At 48.8% G+C, this 10,017-nt stretch overlaps 1 pseudogene; it reads left to right on the forward strand.

Annotated features, from left to right (window-relative positions):
- Positions 1–5,278: 5,278 nt before the first annotated feature.
- On the forward strand, positions 5,279–8,155 carry LOC148106443 (uncharacterized; annotated as a pseudogene).
- Positions 8,156–10,017: the final 1,862 nt, after the last annotated feature.

A 10,017-nucleotide genomic window follows, 5' to 3' on the forward strand; every position in this document is an offset into this window, starting at 1 on the left:
GGGTGCAATACATAACACAGGGGTAATAGAGGAGGACAACCCAATCAATAGCCTGAGAGGCCGTTTGACCCACACTTTAAAATGACAAATTTCCACCTGTGTATCACAGAGAATGCATCTCCACTTTCAGCTGCTGCCAGCGTCCGCCTGCAGGGATGGTGTGCAAATATAACCAGAGTGGACGCAACGTCTGTCAGGTGGACGAGTGTCCCTTTCACTGGCATGCCTTATAGCTGATGTGCATGTGTGCACGTGTGTGTATGTATGTGTGCAAAATCTCTGTTTCAGGTTCAATCTCAAAAAGGCCAAACTGGCAATAAGAGTCTTGTAAGTAAAGACGGGGGTTTCACCTGTGAAAAAGAGGCTTTTGTAGAAGCTGCCTCCTGTTTCCTGGCAGATAAAGCACATCTGCTTCTGCAGGAGATAACACCATGCATACGCTCACACAGCCCTGCTCACTCTCACGTTCACCTTTTCTTCCACTTTCCCTCCACTCCTCTCCTCTTCATTCATATCTATTTTTGTAATTCCCTCCTGCTAAAACACTCCCTCCACTGCATATTTTTCTTGCTCGCTCTCATTTTCTTCTTTTTTTCCCTTCTCCCCCTCATCTCTTCTCCACGCTCATCTTCAGTCTTTTCCCAATCTGCCCAAGCACCAGCTGCTCCATACAGACACAGTGCACTCTGTTATAATGCCCTGAAGTGGCCTGTCCTGGAGATTACCTTGCCCTCTGTCAGGTTGCAGCCTTTAGGATTAGATTGCTAACCCCATGGGTCGTGTGTGTGCGTGTGTGTGTTTTCTTTTTGCTCGAAGGGAATGAGACAAATGCCTCAAAGGGAGCAACCTGCTGCTGTTCAGATTGTGGAATGAAAAATAATTATTTCTAGGCAGCTAATAATGAATCTGTGGCTCACTATGTGTCTTTTTTTGCCATCAACAACTAAGAAAAAAAATCATTTCCAATTATTTTTTTTTTTCACCTTTAATCATCTGTTTCTGATTTTATCCCAAGCAACATTTCCAATCTTCCCTGTGCTTGCATGACAATGGATGAAACTGGCATATCAATAGCAGGCTAAAGAAAACAGTGCTATGAAAACACATACCAGCACCAGTTCTCTTCACACGAATCCACACCAGCTGATGTACTGCAGGGTTATCCATACACTCCAGTTCCACCATTACTGTGTAACTCTTGTAGGCAGAAGCTGGATAACTTTGGCCAAGAAGCTTCTGTAACTCTAACGCAGTAGCAAAAGAGAAAAGCAAGACTTACCCCTCTAGTATTAACCCTTTGTCATCACCTTCCATGTAACCTGACATGCACCTCCTGAGAAATGTAGCTACATGTCAGGTTGATGTAGCCCACAACAAGTCTGATCGTGTGGAAGATTACGGCGTAGGGTTAAGAGGGTTTTCTGGTAACATTGTAACTACATTGATTTCCTGCTAAGTACAATTCAGGCATTAATCACACATTAGACTGCAGCCCTGAACTTTTGTAGTCATTTACCAGAGTTAGATGCATGCAAGAAAGCAACTGTTAGCCAGTCTTTACCTGCCAGCTCCATATTATGAAGCCTCTGCCAGAGTGCACAGATTTGTGCAGATTTGGGCTGCGTCCACACGTACCCGGGTATTTTTGAAAACGCAGATTTTTCTATGCGTTTGCACCTTTCGTCCACACGTAAACTGCGTTTTTGGTCACTGAAAACTGAGATTTTTTAAAACTCCGGCCAGGGTGGATATTTTTGAAAACTCAGTTTTTGCATTTAAGTGTGGACGAGAAAAATGGAGAAAACGCAGAAAACACAGCGTCAAAGGTGTGCGCATTTTTTGACGTCACACTGTGCGCCACGTTATTGTTTCGGTGAAATGAATTTCTACAATACTGTTACTGTTAATTGTACTCTCTGCAGTGTTTAAATGCTTACATATACACACATAGTTACTGTCCCTCCACACATACGACTCAGTTCTGCTTCTATGCCCCACCTTTGTTTACTTTTTCCCACCGAGGCTTCTAGACTTCTGATTGGCCAACATTTCTGCACGGTTAGGATTATACACGGAATATATCGCCACCTGTTGCTTTGGCATGTTCCTAGCAGCGTTTTCCTTCATTTCTGCCTTTACGTGTGGACGGGATTATTTTTTAAAACGAAAACGGAAAATCTGTTGTGTACGTGTGGACGTAGCCTTGAATTCTCTGTGAGTGAGTGGTCATCCTGTGTTCTGTCCTAGACGGCATCCTTGTGTGAAATGTCGAACGTGAATGAAGCTGATGCAACTTCTGCTCTGTTGCATCAGCCTTTATTAGTTAGCAAGGTGTAGCTAATAAAGTGCTACATACTTTATTAGCTACACCTTGCTAGTACTGTGCTAGCTAATTGAGTTGGACCCTTTTGCCTTCAGAACTGTCGTAATCCTTTGTGGCATAGATTCAACAAGAAACTAGAAACATTCTTTGGAGATTTTGGTCCTTGTCTGGTACATGATAGCATCATACAAGTGCTGCTGAAAACTACACAACTACAACTATGCCATGCTTAAAGTCCATTAAATCACCTTCCTTTCTACCTTTCTTTGCCATTCTGGAGTTCGGTTTAAACATCTTGACCATGTCTGCATGCCTAAATGGATTAATTTGCCTTCATGTGATTGGCTGATTGGATATTTGCATGAATGAGTAGAAGAACAGACTGATGGTGTGCCTAATAAAGTGGCCAGTCAGTGAAAAAGGTTATTTAAACGTAGCATACACAAACATAACTGAACATAGCCAAGCACCTGAGCAACACTGCAGGATATTTACTAAAGAGCATTTACTGTCAGGAACTTCTTGTGGCATCTATGCAATCTGTTGTCTCAAGACTACAACTCTCTCCCCGCTTCTCCTCCTCCTTCTGTGGTTTCAATATAGATTAAAGAGGAGAAATCAATAAGCTGTTTCCTGGATTTGTCTCATGCTGCACTGTTTTAGAGTTGATTCTCAGCGTTTCATTTCATTTCAATTATCTTTAAAGTTTTTTGGCCTTTGGAAATGTAACCTTTGTTGTGGAGAAGGACAGAGACAATGGTAAATGTTTGACTTTTGAACTCAGTGTTTTTCCAGTTGCAAACATTTTTGTATTGATACCGGGAGGATTTTTGGACACTGAGCAAGAAGCTATAAAATGTATGCTGTGATGGACATATGGATTGGACAGATGCTACGGACAATATTTTTTTATATTCATTTCATAACCATTTACACTTTAGGTTGGCCTCTTCTGCTTGTGATGTGATGTCCATTTTCATATGTTTCACTCTTCCATATTTATGTACTGGAATTAATGTTCTTAACTAATGTTATTTTTGCTTTGGTGCTAGCTTGGCCAACAATAACTATCAAGAAAATCATGATTCATTTTTTAATACTGTCATTACATAAAAGATTTCACAGATTTTCATTTTATGTCAGTGTATTTATATATATTCTGTCTATCTTCCCAAGCCTGGTTCTGCTGGAGGCTGGCGGTTTCTTCCTCTTAAAAGGGAGTTTTTCCTTCCCACTGTCGCCCAGTGCTTGCTTATAGGGGGCTGTCTGATTGTTGGGTATTTCTCTGTCTTATTGTAGGGTCTTTACCTTATAATGTAAAGCACCTTCAGGTGACTGCTGTTGTGATTTCGTGGTGTATAAATAAAATAAAATAGAATTATGTTTCATACAGGCAGGTTTGGCCAGGCCTGCAGTGGATCATAGGGCTGGGCGATATGACCCAAAATTCATATCTCGATATTTTTTACCTGGACGGCGATATAAGATATATATCTTGATATATTTTTTTAAAGCCATAAAGTAAGAACAAAAAGAGAGTTCTTAGTCAAAGCTGTGTCCCAGATGTCACACAGGCACTTTTATTAACATAGAGCATAGATGTACATAAAAGTTACTCAAAAATAAATTATGAACATTTATTAAATAATAATGCTCCATAAATAAAAGAAAACAATGTTGTTTTTGTGCATAACAAAAAGCTCACAATTGTGCAGTCAAAATGTAAACTAAAAGACGCTGAGCATAATAACAAAGACAGATTTCACAGCTGCTCTGTTCCCAACTTCTACTGCGTGACTGACAGCCTGGAGTTTGAAATCCTCTTCGTAACCACATCTCTTAACATGTGCCTTTATGGTCCTTATACACAGTAGGGTAATATTACGTTGAAGCACAGTACGTATCACTCCGCGAGGCTCCTTGGTAGCCATAATGCTCTGACAATCCATCAAGCGCTGCAGTTCCGTAGCTTACCAAAGTTGTACTAAAACATTTTTTGACAGATTGCTGAGCGTGTTCCACATAAAATCGGTTCGCGGCCATCAAGCACAACCAGAATTCATACATTAGGCGCACTGTCAACTTTTGAGAAAATGAAAGGATTTTAGGCTGTGCAGCGCCTCTGGGCTGCATGGCGTTAGCGTGGTTAGCTTGTTAGCGTGGTTAGCTAGCTTACACGTTGACGGCGTCCAGCGATGCGCAGTAACTCGTTAATGGAGATTTGCCGTGTCCATCTTGTCGCTTCCTGCAGGTGAAGCGATGGGGGAGGAGGGGGAGTTGTGTTCAGTGAAGGAGGGGCGAGGCCGAGTAATGTTGCGTAAAGACAAAAGTGGACGAAAGAGAGGCAAACTTGCGGCTCCACAAGTATAGTTATAACGTAACATAGACTATATCTGTCATGGTCCTGGGTCGGTGACCCAGCGCTTTCAGTTGATGATTATCACTTTCTAGTTTATTTCTGATCTTGTATTGGTTGTTGGTGTTTGGTTGTGTTTATCTTCCCTACCTGCGTCTCCCTCGGTGCTCTGTTCATGTCCTCGTGTTGTTATGTAAAACAGTCTGTGTGTTTCCTGTTTTACTTTGTAGGGTTGTGTCTCGTTATGTCCATTAGTTCCAGCTGTGTCCCCGCCTGTCTGCCATTACCCGATTACCCTGTGTGTGTGTGTATATATAGTGGGTGTCGGTCTGTGTTCGTTGTCGGCTCGTCTGTGTTTCATGGTGTCTGTTCCTCGTCTGTGTCTCTCTGCCTCCCACCCCATTTGTATGATCCGGTTTGTTATTTAGCTCACCCAGTTTAGGTTTATGTTCTGTCCTGCCCTCAGTTCTGTTATTTGTACACTGTAAATTAAACCCTCACTCAAATCATCATATCGGCTGTCTGCATTTTGGGTCCTCCGTTTCCTCCACATCACACGGCTCACCCCGCCAGCCGTGACAGTACGAGCCGACCACAAGATGGATCCAGCAGCTTTGTCTGGGGAGAGCGACCTCGCACGCATCCAACGCCTGATGGACTGGGTAACCCACACCACCAACGCAAGTGCGAAGGTGGTGGGGTTAAAAGCCATCGAGGCGATCCTGGAAGGAAATTCCTACCTCTGCCGGTTCAAGGGACTTTCGGACTTAATTCGCAACCTGCATAAAGCCCGGGAGGTGGTGCAAGCTCGGGAATCCACAGACTTTGTCCAGCAGCAGCGGACTACGGCCGCCCCGGAACAGCCACGTCAGCTTCTCCCGCCGGAGGTTTTGCCCGGCCCGCCGGAGGTTTTGCCCGGCCCGCCGGAGGTTTTGCCCGGCCCGCCGGAGCCGTCCGCAGGGAGGAGGCGACGATCGCGCCGTCGGCGCGTCACCCCACAGCCGGATACTAGGACTATAGCACTACAGGCTGTGGTGAGTGAGAAGGACCCTTTTTCTGTTTTGGACTGTGGGACAGTTTATTCAGGGGCTTTGTTTTGTGCAGCAGATGACAAGGAGAACTGCTTGTTGCCTGTTCATTCTCCTGCTCAGCTGTCCTTAGCTCGTTTAGCTGCACAGCCGCAAGCTCGTTTAGCTGCACAGCCGCAAGCTCGTTTAGCTGCACAGCCGCAAGCTCGTTTAGCTGCACAGCCGCAAGCTCGTTTAGCTGCACAGCCGCAAGCTCGTTTAGCTGCACAGCAGCATTCAGCTCGGCCCCCGGTATCCCCACTAGCCCAGTCATCTATGCCATCTTCACCGACTCCCTCTGTACAGGAGGCTGCGTCTCTGCCTCCCGTTTTGGACTCTTTTTCTAGTGCGTATTTTTTGCAGAGAGACAAACATGTTAAAAAGGCAAACGTTCCTCAAGAGCTGGCCAGTTCTGAGACTGAGACGCACTCCAGGGCCTCCCCAGAGGCTGGGTTTCAGCCCCCAGCAGACTCTGGACCCCTGGAGGTAAAGAAGCCAGCTGAGGACTGCACCCGGCTGTCGCTGCCTGAGCTGAGTCAATGCTCGGTGCAGCTGCAGTCAGCCTTGTGTTTGCCAGAGGCCCGTGCGCCTGCTGGTTCTGATCTGTTCCTGCCAGAGGCCCGTGCGCCTGCTGGTTCTGATTTGTTCCTGCCAGAGGCCCGTGCGCCTGCTGGTTCTGATCCATTCCTGCCAGAGGTCTCCACGCCTGCTGGTTCTGATCCGTCCCTGCCAGAGGTCCCCGCGCCTGCTGGTTCTGTTCTGTGTGTGCCAGGGGCTCCAGTGCCCACTGGTTCTGAGACTGTTTTCGCTGGGGGGCCCGGGGAGCCCGTCCAGCCTCCTGTCTCGTCCGCTGGAGGGCCCGAGGAGCCCGTCCAGCCTCCTGTCTCGTCCGCTGGAGGGCCCGAGGAGCCCGTCCAGCCTCCTGTCTCGTCCGCTGGAGGGCCCGAGGAGCCCGTCCAGCCCCAAGACTCGTCAGCTGGAGGTTCAGGAGAACCCAGCCAGCTTCCTGCCTCGTCAGCTGGAGGGCCCGAGGAGCCCGTCCAGCCCCAAGACTCGTCCGCTGGAGGGCCCGAGGAGCCCGTCCAGCCACAAGACTCGTCAGCTGGAGGTTCAGGAGAACCCAGCCAGCTTCCTGCCTCGTCAGCTGGAGGGCCCGAGGAGCCCGTCCAGCCCCAAGACTCGTCCGCTGGAGGGCCCGAGGAGCCCGTCCAGCCCCAAGACTCGTCAGCTGGAGGTTCAGGAGAACCCAGCCAGCTTCCTGCCTCGTCAGCTGGAGGGCCCGAGGAGCCCGTCCAGCCGCCAGCTGCAGCCTCATCATCCTCGCCGGCTGCCGCTTCATCCACACCGCCGGCAGCAGCAGCGGCTTCATCCTCGCCAGCTGCAGCAGCAGCGGCTTCATCCTCGCCAGCTGCAGCCTCCGTGTCTTCATCCTCGCCAGCTGCAGCCTCCGTGTCTTCATCCTCGCCAGCTGCAGCCTCCGTGTCTTCATCCTCGCCAGCTGCAGCCTCCGTGTCTTCATCCTCGCCAGCTGCAGCCTCAGCTTCACCCACGCCGTCGCCTGGTCCAGCTCCGGCTTCTTCGTCGCCTGGTCCAGCTCCGGCTTCTTCGTTGCCTGGTCCAGCTCCGGCTTCTTCGTCGCCTGGTCCAGCCTCTGCATCCGCCTCGCCTGGTCCAGCTCCGGCATCAGCCTCGCCTGGTCCAGCCTCTGCATCAGCCTCGCCTGGTCCAGCCTCTGCATCAGCTTCGCCTGGTCCAGCCTCTGCATCAGCTTCGCCTGGTCCAGCCTCTGCATCAGCCTCGCCTGGTCCAGCCTCTGCATCCGCTTCGCCTGGTCCAGCCTCTGCATCCGCTTCGCCTGGTCCAGCCTCAGCTTCCGTCTCGTCTGGTCCAGCCTCAGCTTCCGTCTCGTCTGGTCCAGCCTCAGCTTCCGTCTCGTCTGGTCCAGCCTCAGCTTCCGTCTCGTCTGGTGCTGCGAAGGCCACGCCGCCTTCAGGTCCCAAACTGCCGCCTCGACATCGGCGGTCATCTGCCAGGCCGCTTGTTGGGCGTCATCGTCGATATGGATGACCTCCCACAGGCTGCCGCTACCTTCCGCGCGGCCGGCCTCCGGACTTGTGTCGCCGCCGCCGTTGCTGTCCGCACGGTCGGCCGCCTGACCTGTTTCGCCGCCGTTGCTGTCCGCACGGTCGGCCGCCTGACCTGTTTCCCCGCCGTTGCTGTCCGCACGGTCGGCCGCCTGACCTGTTTCCCCGTCGCCGCCGTTGCTGTCCGCACGGTCGGCCGCCTGAACTGTTTCCACTTCGCCACCGCTGCCTCCCGCGCGGTCGGCTTTTGGACCTGAGTTGTCAGCCTCCGGGCCGGCCTCCTGAACTATGTTTTGGGACCCTGTTCGGGAACTCCAGTGTGTGATGTGTTTTGGACAATTCGTTTGGCCCACTGGAGCTTGTTTTTTGTTTGGTTGTGGTCCCTCCGTCCTGGACCCCCCGCCGCCCGCCCTGGGTTGGTCGTCTGTTTTTGTTTTGGGCTGTCTGGAGCCAGCCCTTGGAGGGGGGGTACTGTCATGGTCCTGGGTCGGTGACCCAGCGCTTTCAGTTGATGATTATCACTTTCTAGTTTATTTCTGATCTTGTATTGGTTGTTGGTGTTTGGTTGTGTTTATCTTCCCTACCTGCGTCTCCCTCGGTGCTCTGTTCATGTCCTCGTGTTGTTATGTAAAACAGTCTGTGTGTTTCCTGTTTTACTTTGTAGGGTTGTGTCTCGTTATGTCCATTAGTTCCAGCTGTGTCCCCGCCTGTCTGCCATTACCCGATTACCCTGTGTGTGTGTGTATATATAGTGGGTGTCGGTCTGTGTTCGTTGTCGGCTCATCTGTGTTTCATGGTGTCTGTTCCTCGTCTGTGTCTCTCTGCCTCCCACCCCATTTGTATGATCCGGTTTGTTATTTAGCTCACCCAGTTTAGGTTTATGTTCTGTCCTGCCCTCAGTTCTGTTATTTGTACACTGTAAATTAAACCCTCACTCAAATCATCATATCGGCTGTCTGCATTTTGGGTCCTCCGTTTCCTCCACATCACACGGCTCACCCCGCCAGCCGTGACAATATCGATATAAACGATATTGTCACATCTTATATCTCGTATAAAAATATATCGATATTTTTTAAAAACTCGATATATCGCCCAGCTCTACTGGATCATTAAAAATGTGACATAATTTTTAGTTTAAAAATCTTAACATCAGCTGTCGTCACCTAATCCTGTCAAAAAGTGCACATATATTTATGTAATACGCATTGCATACTAGTGTATAAATAAATATATAAATGTTTGAAATACACGATGCCTGATACATGATACAGTTTCCTATAGGGTCCACTTGTTTACAAGGAGACAGGGAACATACATAAACGCATACATCATTATAGTATGATACTAGTAGATGAACAGAGGTGTTCAGAAACATTTTCTCTTTGCTTTGTGTGAGGAGAAACGAACAGAAGGGGACACACAGGGACACCAGATAAAATAAAAGCAGCATCAAAGTACATACAACATTGATTTGACAAACAAGACCGAGCCAGTGCAATTGATTAGAAAATCCAGTATTAATGACTTTGCTCAGCACAGTACACAGTGTTATTGCAGCAGAATCACCCGAGGAATCAAATCAGACCAAAGTAAACACTGTTTGCTTTGAATTACTTTCAGTATCAATACAATCTAATATGCATATGAAAATAATAAAATCTCACTCCACTAGTTTACTCATGGTATCACTTAGATAGTACTGAATTAAACCGGGGGACAGAATTACAGGTGCAGCACTTCATACTGAGGGCTGTATGTAAATATGTTTTAGAGTGAATGCAGACACTGCTGCATCCTGGTGTGATATTATAATGGGAGACAGAGAGAGAGAAAGAGAGAGAGAGGGCATGTGAACGCCGAGAGGAGGTGCGAAGGTGTTACTGGGATGGGGGTGCGGGGTTTGGTTGGAGAAGCTCATTCATCAAGTCATTACGGGAGGTGGCTCCTGCGGTATTTCAGGCTGTCCATCAGTGGAGGAAGAGGAGGATGGGGAGAGATTCCCAAAGGAGGACCAGTGCTCGGCTGCCTCACCCACTCACCCATACCCCCCCTCCCCCTCGGCTGTTCCCACTCTGCTTCTCCTCTGACGGCTCACCTTCTGACTACTATTACTCCCCCTTCTTCCTCTCCTCCATCACCTCGACTTCCACTTTATCTGCCCCCTCTATTACATCTTCCATCCCT

This window comes from Neolamprologus brichardi, chromosome 1, assembly GCF_056152115.1.
Source record: "Neolamprologus brichardi isolate AB-2024 chromosome 1, ASM5615211v1, whole genome shotgun sequence".
Taxonomy (NCBI): domain Eukaryota; kingdom Metazoa; phylum Chordata; class Actinopteri; order Cichliformes; family Cichlidae; genus Neolamprologus; species Neolamprologus brichardi.